At 41.9% G+C, this 17,334-nt stretch overlaps 1 pseudogene; it reads right to left on the bottom strand.

Annotated features, from left to right (window-relative positions):
* Window positions 1–16,197: 16,197 nt before the first annotated feature.
* Window positions 16,198–16,312, bottom strand: LOC123573828 (small nucleolar RNA U13; annotated as a pseudogene).
* Between the last annotated feature and the right edge of the window lie 1,022 nt (window positions 16,313–17,334).

Consider the following 17,334-nt stretch of genomic DNA (forward strand, 5'->3'; position numbering starts at 1 on the left):
CCTGGGCTGGAGTGCAGTGGCACAATCTCGGCTCACTGCAACCTCTGCCTCCCGGGTTCAAGCCATTCTCCTGTTTCAGCCTCCCGAGTAGCTGGGATTACAGGCGCCCTCCACTATGCCCAAGCTAATTTTTTGTATTTTTAGTAGAGACAGGGTTTCACCATGTTGGCCAGGCTGGTCTCAAACTCCTGACCGCGTGATTTGCCCGCCTCGGCCTCCCAGAGTGCTGGGAGCCACTGCGCCCGACGGACAAGGGTTTCTTGACATTGATGTTTGAAGGAAGGAAAAGGTGGGGTCTAGAAGAAACAGCTGGGTTCCAGAAGGTTTTCTGGAGTAAACAGTATCTAAACAGCAACCTGCGTTAGGAGTTTGCCCAGTGAATAGGGTGGAAAGAAGACAAGAGAATGGAGGAAATGAGGGAAGGAGGAGAGAAGGCTGAGATGAGAGCATCCTGGAGAAGTCCAGGCAGGCAGGCACCTAAGTGCTGGGGAAAGTGAGAGGGCAGGCGAGGGACCTTGCAGCCAAGGTTCTAGAAGTTTGGGCTCTATTCTCAGAGCAGTTCAGAGCCACAGCACAGCTTACTGATCATGAACTAGCATGATCAGATTTGCATCTGGGACAAATCTCTTGTTGTGCAACTGCTGAATTAGGGAGGAGTGGAGGGCAGGCCTGGGCAGAGGCAGGTGTGGTCTGTGTGAGCAACGATGGTGGCCCTAGGCAGAAATAGGGATTGAGAGAGAGGTGAAAGGATTTGAAAGACGTTTTAGAGGTGGAACTGAGAGGACTTGTGGATGGATCAGTATGGATATGTATGGATGGCGTGAGGGAGATGGAAGAATGCAGGAAGATTTCTGGGCTGCTGCCTCAGGCCACTGAGTGGGTGGAAAGGGAACCTCCTGACTTGGATGCTGGTCTTCTATTTAGACTTTTCTTGAGCATACACAAAAGGAGAGGCTGGGCATGGTGGCTCACGCCCGTAATCTCACGACTCTGGGAGGCCGAGGCAGGTGGATGCCTGAGCTCAGGAGTTGGAGGCTGCTGTGAACTGTGATCGTCCCATTGCACTCTATCTAGGCGATAGAGTGAGACCCTGTCCCTTTATTAAAAAAAGGAGAGAATGTACTTATATGAAGAGAAAGGTCATCTCCCACAAGAGTACACAGAACAAAGAGAAAAGCTCAAGATGGAAATGACCGGCACGTTTTAGGACTCTCCTAAACTTCATCAGTGAAGAAACTGCTATACTATTTCGAATGGAACACCTGGAAAAAGATCACCAGCTGCTTCTCTCTCCAGGACTCTAGGAGACAGAAACCTAATAGCCAGAGATCAAATAATAAACATTGGTGCAGTTAAAATATTTTCTTTCATTTCTGTCTTTGTTTCTCTCTATATTCATCTTCCTCCCAGAATAGTTGTTTCCAACATTCATTATCTTCCTTCTTTGTTATCTCATTGCCTTTCTTACTGTATCAGCCTGTATTAGTCAGGGTTCTCCAGAGAAACAGAGCCTGTAGGAGATACATAGGTATATAAGAGGAGACTTATGAGAAATTACTTACATGATTATGGAGGTCAAAAATTTCCACAGGCCAGGCGTGGTAGCTTACATCTGTAATCCCAGCAGTTTGAGAGGCCAAGAGGGGTGGATCATCTGAGGTCAGGAGTTCGAGACCAGCCTGACCAACATGGTGAAACCCCGTCTCTACTAAAAATACAAAAACTAGCCGGGCATGGTGGCGGGCGCCTGTAATCCCAGCTACTCAGGAGGCTGAGGCAGGAGAGTCGCTTGAACCCGGGAGGCGGAGGTTGCAGGGAACCGAGATCGCACCACTGCACTCCAGCCTGGGCGACAGAGCAAAACTCTGTCTCAAAAAAAAAAAAAAAAAAAAAGTTCGATAATCTGCTGTCTGTACACTGGAGACCAGGAAAGCCCGTGGTGTAATTCCCAGTTTGAGGCCAAAGGCCTGAGAACCAGGGGGCCACTGTTGTAAGTCCAAAGGCCCAGGAATGATGAGCTCCAATGTCCAAGAGAAGGTGGATGTTCCAGCTCCAGGAGAGAGAGAATTCACCCTCCCTCTGCCTTGTGTTCTGTTCAGGCTCCCAATAGATGGGATGATGCCCACCCACGTCAGCGAGCGGGATCTTCTTTACTCAGTCCACCAATTCAAATGCCAATCTCTTTGCAGAAGAGAAATGTTCCCGCAGACACACCCAGAAACAACATTGCACTAGCTACCTGGGCATCCATTACCCTAGGCCAGTCGACACATAAAATGAACCATCACACAGCCTGCGGTTGGTCTCACACAGTGCTTCACAAGGCTACCTGGATACTTTGCTTTGGGGCACTCAAGCTCTTGAGTTTATTTAATATTCTGAGTTTGGGCCAGGCGCGGTGGCTCATGCCTGTAATCCCAGCACTTTGGGAGGCTGAGGCGGGCAGATCACAAGGTCAGGAGATTGAGACCATCCTGGCCAACATGATGAAACCCCGTCTCTACTAAAAATACAAAAATTAGCCGGGCATGGTTGCGGGCGCCTGTAATCCCAGCTATGCAGGAGGCTGAGACAGGAGAATCGCTCGAACCCAGGAGGTGGAGGTTGCAGTGAGCCAGGATTGCGCCACTGCACTTCAGGCTAGTGACAGAGCAAGACTCCATCTCAAAAAACAAACAAACAAAAAATTATGGGTTTGATTTTGAATACTACGTATCTCCTTAATTGCATCTTCACAACTCCCTTATTCTCCATGAATTATTGAATTCTGCACACTTTTAGCTAACCCTTCCAGCAGCCTGCCTTGCAAAGGCCACTATGTTAATGCTGTGGTTTTATCTGTGTACCCTTATTAGCATTCCAAATACTCATACTGAGATATTAGTATTTTGGGGGGTGGGTTCATGGATTAATTGGCTTCAGACAGTCTGGTACATTTTAATTGTAAAGAAAAAAATAATTAGATTCAGTTATGTTAACTTTTCTCTTGGATTTGAATTTGATGTTCAAGCATGATGAAAGGAAAATATAGATGATAAAATATATGTAGGAAAATTATTATGACATCCATATTAAAAGTAATCATCAAGAAAGAATCTGAAATTATTTAATACGCTTTTGGCAGTCTTTCCATTAGGTCTGTGAAAAGAGGCATTTATAAATGAATAATCACCAGTCTTCAATGGACTCCCAGCTCTGCTTGGAAGTCTTAATATAATTTTCTGGTTCACTCCCTTTCTTTCTCTATTGGACAACAGTTCTGAAACGTTCCTGCTTTCCTCAAACCTCTAATCCTTTTACCTTCCTTCTCATCCTTAGCTTCTTAGGGTAAAATGAAGCCATCAGCCAAGAACTCTCTCAATTTCTTTTAAATTAATGGCAAAAATCTCAATTACTTTTGCACCAACCTGGCACTTGCATCTAGTCTTTCTGTGCTTTCTGTTACATTAGGAGATGTTCTTTCTTCCTGACCTGTGGGAGGTCTTCCTGACCACTTTTGCAATTATCTCTTCGCTCCTCTGTGGCTTCAAACTATCCCTTTCAACTGATTCTTTCCATGGCATGCTCATGTTCCTCTCGTCTTAAAGCTAACAAAACCAAAAACTATGCCATGATTTGCACTCCCTCCAGCAACCTCCACCTTTCTCTTCTTTCCTTTATAACTAAATGTCGTGAAAGCTGTGTATAGATTTATGATTTTTGTCTCCTCACTTCTCATTGCCCAGTCCACTCCCATCACACCAATGTAGTTTATGTCGGATCTCCAGTGCTCTCAACATCATTCCATACTCACTTTACCTAATCTCTAAACAGCATTTAGCACATTATCAACTTATTTTCCTTCTTGAGACATTCATCCTTTGATAACTAAATATCAGGATTACCTAATGCTTTGTCCGAAGCTCTGTTCTCCTTCTATATTCTTCTTTTTTTTTTTTTTTTTTTGAGACAAAGTCTCACTCTGTCACCCAGGCTGCAGTGCAGTGGTGCAATCTCGGCTCACTGCAACCTCTGCCTCCTGGGTTCAAGTGATTCTCATGCCTCAGCCTCCCGAGTAGTTGGGACTACAGGTGCCTGCCACCACGCAGGGCTAGTTTTTGTATTTTAGTAGAGATGGGGTTTCACCATGTTGGCCAAACTGGTCTCAAACTCCTGACCTCAGGTGATCCACCCACCTCGGCCTCCTGAAGTGCTGGGATAACAGGCATGAGCCATCGTGCCCAGCCAATACTCTTCTTGAGATTTCTAAGATCTCCATTCATCTCAGCTCTGCTGATAGCTTCAATCATTATCTATATGACAACTTCCAAATTAACATTGCTAGCCCAAACTTCTATTCTCAACTCCAGATCTTCTCCACTTTACTTCTCCACTTGGATGTCTCAGAAGTTTCTTGTAGCCAGGTGCAGGGGCTCATGCCTCTAATCCCAGCATTTGAGAGGCTGAGGTGAGCAGATCACTTGAGTCTAAGAGTTCAAGAGCAGCCTGGGCTACATAGCAAGACCCCATCTCTACAATAGATTTTTTTTTTTTTTTTTTTTTGAGATAGAATCTTGCTCATCGCCCAGGCTGGAGTGCAGTGGCGCGATCTCGGCTCACTGCGAGCTCTGCCTCCCGGGTTCACGCCATTCTCCTGTCTCAGCCTCCCGAGTAGCTGGGACTACAGGCGCCCGCCACCACGCCCAGCTAATTTTTTGTGTTTTTAGCAGAGACAGGGTTTCACCGTGTTAGCCAAGATGGTCTCGATCTCCTGACCTCGTGATCTGCCCACCTCAGCCTCCCGAAGTGCTGGGATTACAGGCGTGAGCCACCGCGCCCGGCCTACAATAGGTATTTAATACAAAGACAAAGTTGCTCAAGCTCAACATGTTTAGGAATGAATTTGTTGTTGTCTACTAGCTAAAAACTTTTCCTCTTCAATGGTTCCCTATCTCAGGGAGTGGAATCACCATGCAGGTCACAAGCAGGACCCTCGGTGTTGTCTCCAATTGTTGCCTGTCTTCACCTTCCACACTCAGTACAACACAATTTGACTGCTTTAACCTCCTGAATAGGTCTTAAATTTTTCTCCACGGTCACATTCTAGTCTAAACAACTTCTAAGGATCTTCAGTGAAACCAGGTAGCCCTTAGATTTTTTGAGGTCCTCCTCCCTTCCACCCTCATATTGAACTAGTACCAGTGGCGGGAGATTTCCATAGGATCTAATAATGAACCGTGGGATAACAATAAAATGATTGCCTAATACATTGTGAGCCAAATAAAAATTTGTAAACCTGCAGTATCTAAATTCTTACATTATTTGTGGTTAGTTTCTACTTAAATTGTATTCTGGATGAGGCTGACATTTAAAAAAAATTCAGTGTGCAATTGACAACAATTAATTATTTAACGGCAAGTGATGAGGATCGTAAAAGATTGAAATAGTTTAAAAATAGTAGACAGAGCAGATATTTTCAAAGGGCATGCATGAAAAAACAAAAGGCGATTGCAAAATCCTGTTTTACATAAATTCAATTTAAAGCTAAGCGAAAAATAAATACCAAAGAAAAAACATTTCAAAGGAAAACCTCTCATTAAGCCGGGTCAGATGAGGAAATCTGTGTATTCAAAGGTTCCTCATCAAGCCACATGCTCACCATCTACAAGGAGCGCACACACACAGTCTTTTCATCTCTCAAAGTGCTCTCTTGGAGAGAGGCCACCAAATGTATAGGAGGAGTTTGAACGCCACAGAATTCTGTCTTCCAGAAGTACAGCCTGAGCTCTTCACTCTCACAAACAGCGGCCACTCATGAGTCTCCATGGCAACAGCCTCTGTAATGGCGAGTGCATGCCTCTTAGAAAACAATGTCGCTCAAGGTCAAAGTCTGCATTTGTGAAAAAGTCTCACTGTGTTCCTCTGCACAGACTTGTCATTGAACAGTAGCCAAAACTTGAGGCTCCTCAACCTTGAGGCCGTCGGCCAAGTGGCCCTGCTAACTTCCCTCCCCTGAGTCCTGCCAGCACTTCCTGTTTCTTTTCCTTCTACCTTGGAACACCTGGGTTCCTCCCTTTCCTGGAAAGCGTGCTGCTGAGGCCAGAGTTGGGATGCATAGCCAAGAAATTCTTCCACTTAGTCTATACATCACTGAGCAAGCAGTGCTTTGGGTTCCTGCTGTAAGCCTCCGTTGTGAACAGTCTTGGGAGGGGCCCTGCTTCCCCGGGGTGGAAGCAAACCTACCAAGCAGAAGCTGAGGGGGAGCTGTCTCCCGGGCGTTCTTCCAGGCCATCTCCTACGGCCGGGGTCTCTAAACGTGTTTGACTGCACATCCCTATCGGCACAAAATTTTAGTATGTACTTCCAATATATTTACTTATAAATTACATATAATTATATGCTGAAATCTAGATATTACAGCTTTGTAAAGCTTAATACTTTTTTCTTTTTGAGACAGGATCTCATTCTGTTGCCCAGGCTGGAGTGCAACAGCTCGATCACAGCTCACTGCAGCCTCGACCTCTCACGCTCAAGTGATCCTCCTGCCTCGGTCTCCCAAGTAGCTGAAACTACAGACACCCACCACCACACTGGGCTAATTTTTGTTTTTTTGCAGTAACGGGGTTTCACCATGTTGCCCAGACTGATCTTGAGCTCTTGGGTTCAAGTGATCTGGCCACCTCAGCCTCCCAAAGTGCTGAGATTACAGGCGTGCACTCAGCCAATACTTTTTTTTTTTTGGTAAAATGTATATCTCGCATAGTCTTCAGACCATCAACAGCCTACTTTGCACACTTCATGGGTTGCTCACATTGCACTTTGAGGATCTTTGCTATTTACTTTCACGAGGCTCAGTGTTCTAAAATAGTTCTAAAATACAGATCTCTCACTGCTTAAAACTCTTCAGTGGCGCTGCATTGCTCTCAGGGTAAAGTTCAGACTCTTTAACATGAACTTCACTTGGGTTTAAAATCAGTCTGGCTCTGATCTCACCACTTTATCAGCCCCCAGTTTAGAACTCTAGTACTTGCCTTCTTTCTAGGTCATACATTTTCTCCCATCCAAGACTTTTCACAAACTATAGAAATCCTTTCTCCCCATATAGTCTTTCCCCCTAACTCTTATTTTTAGGAAATTCCCTGGAATTCTTCCTCCACCTCCTACCCCACCATGTTTCTCCAACACAGCAGCTTTATTCTTTATGCAATACACATGATAGTCTATTGCAATTGTGAACTTAGTATTGAGCTTGCTAAAGGTTGGGATGGCTTTTTTAAGTAAATGGCTTGGGTTTAGCAAGGTTAAAAAGGTGAAGAATTTCCTGGTTTGAGATGGCACTCTACACCAGTCCAGAACTCGTGTCTCTTTCCTTACCAAGGAGATGCTGGCTCTGGTTCTGAGAACTGAGGGGAATGGGGTGTTCCTCTTCTTCTCCCTGTCTTCTCCCTTCCCATGGTATCTAGGCCAGATTGTGGTCTAGTGGCAGTGTTTTTTGGATTTGCTGGTATGATTCATGGTATGAAATTAATTTTATAACAGACTCAGTACACACATAGATATATACACATGCAGGTGCACACAAACACACATACATACACACACATATGTTACATATGTATTAGTGTGTTCTCACATTGCCATAAAGAGATACCTGATACTGGGTAATTTCTAAAGGAAAGAGGTTTAATTGGCTCATCATTCTACAGGCTGTACAGGAAGCAAAGCAGCTTCAGTTTTTGAGAAAGCCTCAGGAAACTTATAATCATGGTGGAAGGCAAAGAGGGAGCAGGAACGTCTTACATGGCCGGAGAAGGAGGAAGAGGGAGAGGGAGGAGGTACTACACACTTTTAAACAACCCGATCTCACAATAACTCACTCACTCACTATTGCCATGACAACATCAAGGGGGGTGGTGTTAAGCCAGGAGAAGCCATCCCCATGATTCCATCACCTCCCACCTGGCCTCACCTATAACACTGGGGATTACAATTTGACATGAGATTTGGGTGGAGACACAGATCCAAACCATATCAACACATATGTATGTACACATCATATGTTTACTACTGTCTCAAGTACGCTTACCTATTTACCTTATTTACAGTTGCAACTCACCCCTACCACTCTTGAACCACCTTATATTGTCCTGTTTTTCCTTTTCCTGTCAAACCTTTGAGCATACTAAATTCTTGATTCTACTATGGTTATTTTTATGGTCTGGATCCTTCCACTAGACTGTTAGCTCCTGGAGAATGGGGGTCTTTGTTTTCTTCATTCATGTGTCAAGTGCCCCAAACAGCTTCTGGCACATCATAGGTCCCCAAAGAATATTTTTTGTGCAAATGAATGAATGAATTGAAATAAATGTTTTATGAAATCTATGCTTACTACACGGAATACATACACATATTTTTCTCATCTCAACTATTAAAAAAAAAAAACAAACTGGCCAACATCTACCAATGGGTCAAAACCTGCAGTTTCATAAGCCCTGGCTTGGGCTGTTTATTAAGACCTGTCAGGGGCCTGATGTGGCTGGTGGGAAGATACCTCGTGGGCCAGGAGCCTTCCCAATTGACGCTGCAGAACTTAGCAGTAGAGTCTGGGTGTGAGGGAGGCCAGGAGGAACTGCTGTAGAAAAGGATATCCAACAAACGTTGTGGCAGTTTCAAAAGATGCCCCTGAACTCTTTGAGTTGAAAATATGCTCCTGCCTTCAAAAGGTGGAGCCTAATTTCCCTCCCCTCGAGTGGGGGCTGGACTTAGTAACTCACTTCCAGTGAATAGAGCGTGGTGAAAGTGGGCATGTGTGGCTTCCAAGACTAGGGAGGAAAGGTGGTGTGACTTTCTTTCGCGCTCTCTTTTGGATCACCTACTGTGGGGGAAGCCAGCTGCCATGCAGGGAGGACGCTCAAGCAGCCCTGTGGAGAGGCCCATGTGGTAAAGAACTAAGGCCTCCTGCCAACAACCATGTCAGTGAGCCCTCTTGGAAGTGAATCTTCTCGTCCCAGTCAAGCCTTCAGATGACATTTTGTTTGTAACCAACCAAACCACTCCCAAATTTCTGATCCCAGAAGCTGTGAGATAATAAATGTTTGTTATTTTAAGCCACTAAATTTTGGAGTAATTTGTTATGCAGAAATGGGTAATGAATACAAGTGTAAGCTATTTTATTTTATTATTATTATTTGTAAGACGGAGTCTCACTCTGTCACCCAGGTTGGAGTGCAGTGGCACAATCTTGGCTCACTGCAGCCTCTGCTTCCCAGGTTTAAGCGATTCTCCTGCCTCAGCCTCCTGAGTAGCTGGGATTGCAGGCGCGCACCACTATGCCCAGCTAATTTTTGTATTTTTAGTAGAGACGGGGTTTCACCATGTTAGCGATTTTAAAAAGGGTTTATTCTTATGTAATTTTAGGTTTCACTTAATTGGCACACTTACTTTCTTAACCTCAACTTGGAACTGCAGGGTCTTTTCATACTGTCAGGCAACGGTCTAGTGAGAGTTCCTGCAAGACAGGTAGACGTCTCTTCCTGAATCCCCGTGAGCAAATTTCCAGCCATGTGAGTACCGTCTATAAAACATACTTGTAGGAGAACAGTGGTGTACACACAGTGGTGCTGACGTGGTGGGTGGCGGCCGTGGAAGGAGGGGGTTATGAATTTAATGTAACTAAAAGAGGGAGAATGAGCTGGCCCATGAGACAGGATATCTGAGCATTTCCCAGGCAGAGCTTGGTTCTCACCGACCGTTTGGGCTCTGAAAATGCTATTAAATGGCAAAACATGCAGAATAGCTTTGGTCTGGTTCTCTTAATAATTCCCTAGCTATTAGTAATTCTTTTTTCTCTTAGGACTTACAAATTACGTATTCACCATGACCCACATTTCTAAGCCTGTAAGAACAAGTTTCATCAGTCCCGTGAGCAGAAGGCTTAGCTTACACTGGGAGCTGACGCTGACCAGAGTTCCCCACTCCACCGCACCCTCCGCAAGGCGGAACTGAACATGTAAGATATTAGCACTGCGTATTTTCCCCGATAATAAAAATATTGACTTTATACTTGTATATTGCCGAAGGTTTTCTTGTCTACCCATTCCACCATCAATCATTTGGTACTGCACCGTCCTATACGGTAGCCAGGAGCCACATGCGACTGTTGGGCACCTGTAATGTGACCAGTCCAAGTTCACATGTGCTGAAAGTATAAAATACGCTCTAGATTTTGAAGACTTAGAATAAAGAAAGTAAAATATTTCATGAATAATGTTTATATTGATTGTATGTAGAAACACTACTACTTGGATATAATGGATTAAATAAAACTCATCACTAAAATTAATTTTACTTGATTTCTTTTTGCTTTTCCAAACATGGCTGTGAAAAGGTTTAACATTTCATGTGTGGCTCACATATTCCTGTTAGACAGCATGGACCTGGAAGTTGGCCTAGGGTCTTTTAGCACCAATTCCTTGCCCAGGTATTTTGGTGAGAACACTTGATCACATCCACACCACTGTGAATTCCTCCATGTAGCTTCACAATCTTGCTGAAACGTCCAAGTGAGCAACTGTGTGTCGGTAGGATTAGAGCTGATAACTGGCTCCTGATCACAGCCTACCCTGGTGTGGGAAGTGGCTGCAGAAGATGTTACCGGACATGCTACAAGTCCTGCAGCTTCTCACTAGGGGAACGGAATTAAACTTCAGGGCCTGTGCCTGCAGAAGGCCAAGGACGTTCATTCCACTCCACTGAAATTACAGCTCTAACCTTGAGCAAAAAATGTCATTGTCAGAAGAAATAAGATTAGGGGATCAACAGTGAAAAAAAAAACAACTAAAAACTTTTTAATGTTAAGATTCCAGGGTTAAAATTCTATTTCCCCATCACTATTTGTCTACATAGCTGGTATTTCCTAGGCCCACACACGACAAGTCTCTTTTGTGGCTTGATCTCTGAAAGTTTTTACGTACTTTGCCTTCCATTTAGTTAGACGGGATTTTGTTTCACTTTAATCATTTGGTGGCTTGTAGAGTCATGAGTTCCTGTCATAATTAAATTAGTGGATTAGCATTAAATTATCTCTTCAGAGCAATGCAAAACATAATGTACAGGCATGTGCCGTACAATGACATTTCAGTCAATGACAGACTGCATGGACGATGGTGGGCCCGTAAGATTATAAAGGAGCTGAACAATTCCTCTTGCCCAGTCACATCAGAGCTACCATATTCATTGTCACATGGTAGTGTGATGCATTGCTCACATGTTTTTGTTGCATGTGGGCTCACATGTTTTTGTACTGGGCTGCCAGTCATACAAAAGTATCACACATACAATTATATACAGTACATAATACTTGATGATGGTAATAAATGACTATTTTACTGGTTTATGTATTTACTAAACTGTACTTTTTATCATTATTTTAGAGTGTATTCTGTCTACTTATTAAAAAAAGTTAAGTAAAACTCAGGCAGGTCCTTCAGGAGGGATCCGGAAGGAAGCATTGTTATCACCGGGGATGACAGCTGCGTGCCTGTTACTTCCCCGGAAGGCCTTCCAGTGGGACAGGATGTGAAGATGGACAGGATGTGAAGATGGAAGACAGTGATACTGATGATCCTATCTGTGTAGGCCTAGGCTAATGTGTGTGTTTGTGTGTTTTTCACCAAAAAAAGTTTAAAAAGCAAAAAATAAATAAATAAAAGTTAAAAACAGAAAAGAACTTAGAGACTAAGGATATAAAGAAAGAAAATATGTATATACAAGTCGCCGTACAATGCGTTTGTGTTTTAAGCTGTGTTATTACAAAAGAGTCAAAATATATTTTTAAAAAAGTTTATAAAGTAAGAAAGTTACAGTAAGCTAAAGTTAATTTATTGTTGAAGAAAGACATTTTAAAAATATATTTAGTGGCTAGGCACGGTGGCTCATGCCTGTAATCCCAGCTCTTTGGGAGGCCAAGGCAGGTGGATCACCTGAGGTGAGAAGTTCGAGACCAGCCTGGCCAACATGGTGAAACCCCGTCTCCACTAAAAATACAAAAATTAGCTGGGAGTGGTGGCACACACCTGTAGTCCCAGCTACTTGGAAGGCTGAGGCAGGAGAATTGCTTGAACCCAGGAGGCGGAGGTTGCAGTGAGCCGAGATCACGCCACTGCACTCAGGCCTGGGCAACAGAATGAGACTGTCTCAAGAAAAAAAAAAAATTAGTGTAGCCTAAAAGTGTTTATAAAGTCTAGAGTGGTGTACAGCAATGTCCTAGGCCTTCACACTCACTCACCATTCACTTACTGACTTACCCAGAGCGACTTCCAGTTCTGCAAGCTTTATTCATCGTAAGTACCCCATATATATGTACCATTTTAAATATTTTATGCTGTACTTTTAATGTGCATTTTCTATGTTTAGATACACAAATACTTACCATTGTGTTACCACTGCCTACAATATTCAGTGTAGTCACGTGCTGTACAGATTTGCGGCCTGGGAGTAATAGGCTTTACCATACAGCCTAGGTATATAGTAGACCATTTAGATTTGTTTAAGTACACTTTCCGATGTTTTCACAACAACAAACTCACCTCATGACACGTTTCACCATGAGGTGATGTGTGACTGTATAGGGAAATGTTGTGTGTGGACTGTATGCTTATTTTTCCCCCAATTCATTTTGTCTCCAATGAACCATGTGTATTTAAATTACACTCTACCAAATAAGGTAGCTCTATTTCTATTTCTAATTTCTCCCCTTGTGATTTCACAATCAAGATTTAGTACTTGTCATTTGTGTTTTAATGAGGCCCTGTTCCTGGTCACGGCAGATCAGTTTTGCCCGGAGGTTTGATGCATTCCTCGACTGCGCTCTCTGTTTCCGGTACTCCGTCATTTTTATTTCCTCTTGTTCTGTCTGTCATGAAGGCATGTGATACAGAGATAGTATCCTCAAATGATAAAAAGATAAATGACTGTGATAGAACGATTTACCTACCATCCTGTTAAAGTTTCAGAGCTGGTCTTGAATGATTTGTATATGCACTGAAAAATAATGTCTATTTTGCTGTTGTTGGGTGGAATTTCAATGAGGTCCAGTTGGTTGATCATCTTGTTGAAATCTTGTGTACACTTATGGATTTGTGGTCTATTTTATCAATAACTAAGAGAGAGTGCTGAAATATTTCAGTATAGGCCGGTCGCAGTGGCTCACGCCTGTAATCCCAGCACTTTGGGAGGCCGAGGTGGGCAGATCACCTAAGGTCAGGAGTTCAAGACCAGCCTGGCCAACATGGTGAAACCCCGTCTCTACTAAAAATACAAAAATTAGCTGGACATAGTGGCAGGCGCCTGTAGTCCCAGCTACTTGGGAGACTGAGGCAGGAGAATTGCTTGAACCTGGGAGGCGGAGGTTGCAGTGAGCTGAGACTGCATCATTTTACTCCAGCCTGGGCGACAAAAGCAAAAAAAACCTGTCTCAAAAAATCAAAAACAAAAATGAAATATTTCAGTGTAATTGTGGAATTGCCTATTTCTCCTTTCAATTCTACCAGTTTTCCTTTATGCATTTTAAAGCTCTGTTATTATGTGCAAAAACATTTAAGACTGCTATTTTTTTTATGACTTGACCCCTTTATCAATGTGAAATGACTCTGTTCATCTCTGATAATATTCCATGGTATGAAATCAACTTTGATATTTATGTAGTACTTCAGCTTTCTTTTGATTACTGTTATCATGGTGTATCTTTTTCCATCTTTTTACTTATAACTTTTTATTATTTTTGTATTTAAAATGCATTTATTATAAGCAGCATATAGTTGGGTCTTTTTTTACCTTCAATTCTGATTTGTCATTTAATGACTGGTAGTCCATTTACTTTTAATGCGATTATTAATATAGTTAGGTTTAACCTACCATCTTACTATTTGTTTTCTATTTATTGCATTCCCCATTTTGCCTTCTTATGAATTTGTTTAGTATTTTCTATGATTTCATTTATCTGTTTGTTGGTTTGTTAGCTATACCTCTCTTTTTTTAATGACTGATTTAGGGTTTATAGTATATATCAGGGGTTGGCAAACTATAGCCCCTGAGCCAAATCTGCTAGTTTTACCTGTTATTGTAAATAAAGTTTTATTGAAATACACCCACACCCATTAGAGTATTTATTGCCTCTGGCTACTTGTACACTACAACAACAGTATTGAGGGTGGGTGCAGTAGCTCACGTCTATAATCCCAGCACTTTGGGAGGCTGAGGTGGGAGGATCACAGGAATTCAAGACCAGCCTGGGCCACATAGGGAGACCCCATCTCTACCAAAAAAAAAAATTAGCTGGGTGTAGTGACACACACCTGTAGCCCCAGCTACTTGGGAGGCTGAGATGGGAGGATTGCTTGAACTCAGGAGCTTAAGGCTGCAGTGGGCTGTGATCACGCCACTGAACTACAGCCTGGATAACACAGTGAAGCCCTGTGTCCAAAAAAAAAAAAAAAAGTAAAAATAAAAATAAAACAGAATAAGAAAACAGTAGAATTGAGTAATTGTGACAGAGACCGTAAGGCCTTCAAAGACTAAAATATTTACTACCTGACCCTTTACAGAAAATGTTTGCCAACCCCTGATAAGCATTTTAACTTATCATAATCTACCATCAAGTAATGTCATGCCGTTTCACATATACTTGCAACAATAAATTCAAATCCTGGATTGGCCTTTGTGCTCTTGTCAAAATTTTACTTTATTTATAAGGCCCACAATGCATTGTGGTTATTTTTGCTTTACAAAATTATGTTTCAAAGATTGTTTTTAAATACAAAAAAAGAGTCTTTTATATTAACCTCCCCTGCACCCCCCCCATGCCCCTTACAGAATGACCATTTCTGGTGTTCTTTATTCCTTTTTATAAAACTAGATTTCCTAAGGGACTTCTCTTAACATTTCTTATAGTGTAGGTCTACTGGTGATTAATTCTTCTGGTTTTGTATGTCTGAAAAAGTCTTTATTTTGATTTTGCTTTTGAAGACATTGTTACTGGATATAAAAATCTAAGTTGACAGTGTTTTTTGTTTTGTCTTTTAGTACTATAAGGGTGCTTTGCCAATATCTTCTGGTTTGTATTATTTCTAACAAGAAGTTTGCTGTCATTCTTATCTTTATTCCTCCATACCTGTATCTTCTTCCTGGTTGCTTTTTTTCCCTTTTTATTAGTAGATTTAACAACTTGATTTTGATATATTTTATCATCATCTTCTTTACATGTCTTGTGTTGGGATTTGTTAAGTTTCTTAAACCTGTGGATTAATAGTTTGTATTAAATTTGGAAATGTTTTGGTTATTCTTTCTTCAAATTTTTTTTATGATCCTCTGCTTCCTCTTCCCACCAGACTCCCGTTACACAATTACACATATGTTAGACTAACTGCAGTTGTCCCATAGTTCACTTATATTTTATTCTTTTTTTCAGTCTTTTTTTCTCTCTGTATGTTTTAGTTTGGACAGTTTGTACTGCTATATATTCACATTTACTAATCTTTTCTTCTGCACTTTCTAATCTGTTATTAATTTCATCCAATATATTTTTTAGTTTGGACATTTAGTTTTATTTCTAAAAGTTTTAATTGGGTCTCTAAAAATATTTCCCATGTCTCTTTTTAACATGGGCATACTTTTCTCTACCATCTTGAACATATAGGATATAGGTATAGTTACTATCTTAAAGTCCTTGTCCACTTATTCTATTATTTGTCTCATTTCTGGGTCTGTTTATGTTAATTTTTCTGCCAATTAATTTTCATCCATTTCCCCAATATAACTTTTTTTCTTGAGCATTTTTTTTTTTTTTTTTTTTTTTTTGCCTGTTGCCCAGGCTGGAATGCAATAGCACGATCACAGCTCACTGCAGCCTCAACATCTTGGGCTCAAGCAATTCTCCCACCTCAGCCTCTCAAGTAGCTGGGACTACAGGCACATATCACCACGCCCAGCTAATGTTTAAATTTTTTGTAGAATGAGGTCTTGCTATGTTGTCAGGGCTGGTCTCGAACTCCTGGACTCAACTGATCATTCCACCACAGCCTCCCAAAGTGCTGGGATTGTAGGTGTGAGCCATAATGCTCAGCCTTCTTGAGTATTTTGAAAGAAATCTCAGACAACATGTGTCTTGTAAATACTTCGGTGTGCATGTCTAAGTGATAATTAGTAAATTTTTTTTTTTCACATTGGATGGGTAACGTGGTGCTGATGTAGTAACAAGGTTTGAGGGAGGCTGATCTGCTGATCTCACACATTAACATGAAAATGAAATAATCATACTTATGAACCACAAAAGGATAGTAAATACTTTAAAAAACATCATCCCTTTGCTATTTATTGCTTAAGAAAACTAATAACCATTCCTGAATATAATCTAATATTCAGATCATACATGAATTGCTCTACTTCATCTTAAAAATGCCTTTTTACAGACGATTTGTTTGAATCAGGATACAATGAGAATCACAAATTGGCTGCTATATCTCTAAGTCTCTTTTATTCTGTAAGTCTCTTTTCCACATGCTATAGTATGTTAAAGAAAATGGGTCATTTGTCTGCAGACTCCCACAATCTACATTGGCTGATTGTTTCCTTGTGGTATCATTTGACTTGTGCTGCAAACCCTTGTATCCCCTGGAAATTGATAGTTGGACCTAGAGGTCTAAGTGATAGGCTCAGGCTGAATTTTACAGGCAAGAACCCTCCATATGAACCTTGTGCAATTTTTTGGCATCATGTGGTACATTGTCCGATTTCTAGAAAGGTCAAGATTGGTAAGTATGTGCTGGATGTGCCCCACTGATGCCTCCACTGGGAACGTCCACCAACATTTCATCCCATGTTTTGTCTTGCATCAGAGAAGAAAAATTTATTTTGTTTATTTTTGTTTTATTTATTTATTTATTTTTGAGATGGAATTTTGCTCTTGTTGCCCAGGATGGAGGGCAATGGCATAATCCTGGCTCACCACAACCTCTGCCTCCCAGGTTCAAGCTATTCTCCTGCCTCAGTCTCCCAAGTAGCTGGGATGACAGGCGTGCACCACCACGACCGGCTAATTTTTGTATTTTTAGTAGAGACAGGGTTTCTCCATGTTGGTCAGGCTGGTCTCGAACTCCTGACCTGAGGTGATCCGCCCAACTTGGCCTCCCAAAGTGCTGGTATTACAGGCGTGAGCCACCGCTCCCGGCCAAAGAAAAAATTTTTACTCTAATTATGAAGATAGGCAGGGCCAGTATTTTTAGGCACAGATCTGCTTGAAATAGAACAGAGGTGGCTATGGGAACACTCTTGGTTCAGGCTCAGGCAGCATCCCTGTCT

The sequence above is a fragment of the Macaca fascicularis genome, chromosome 5, assembly GCF_037993035.2.
Source record: "Macaca fascicularis isolate 582-1 chromosome 5, T2T-MFA8v1.1".
NCBI lineage: Eukaryota > Metazoa > Chordata > Mammalia > Primates > Cercopithecidae > Macaca > Macaca fascicularis.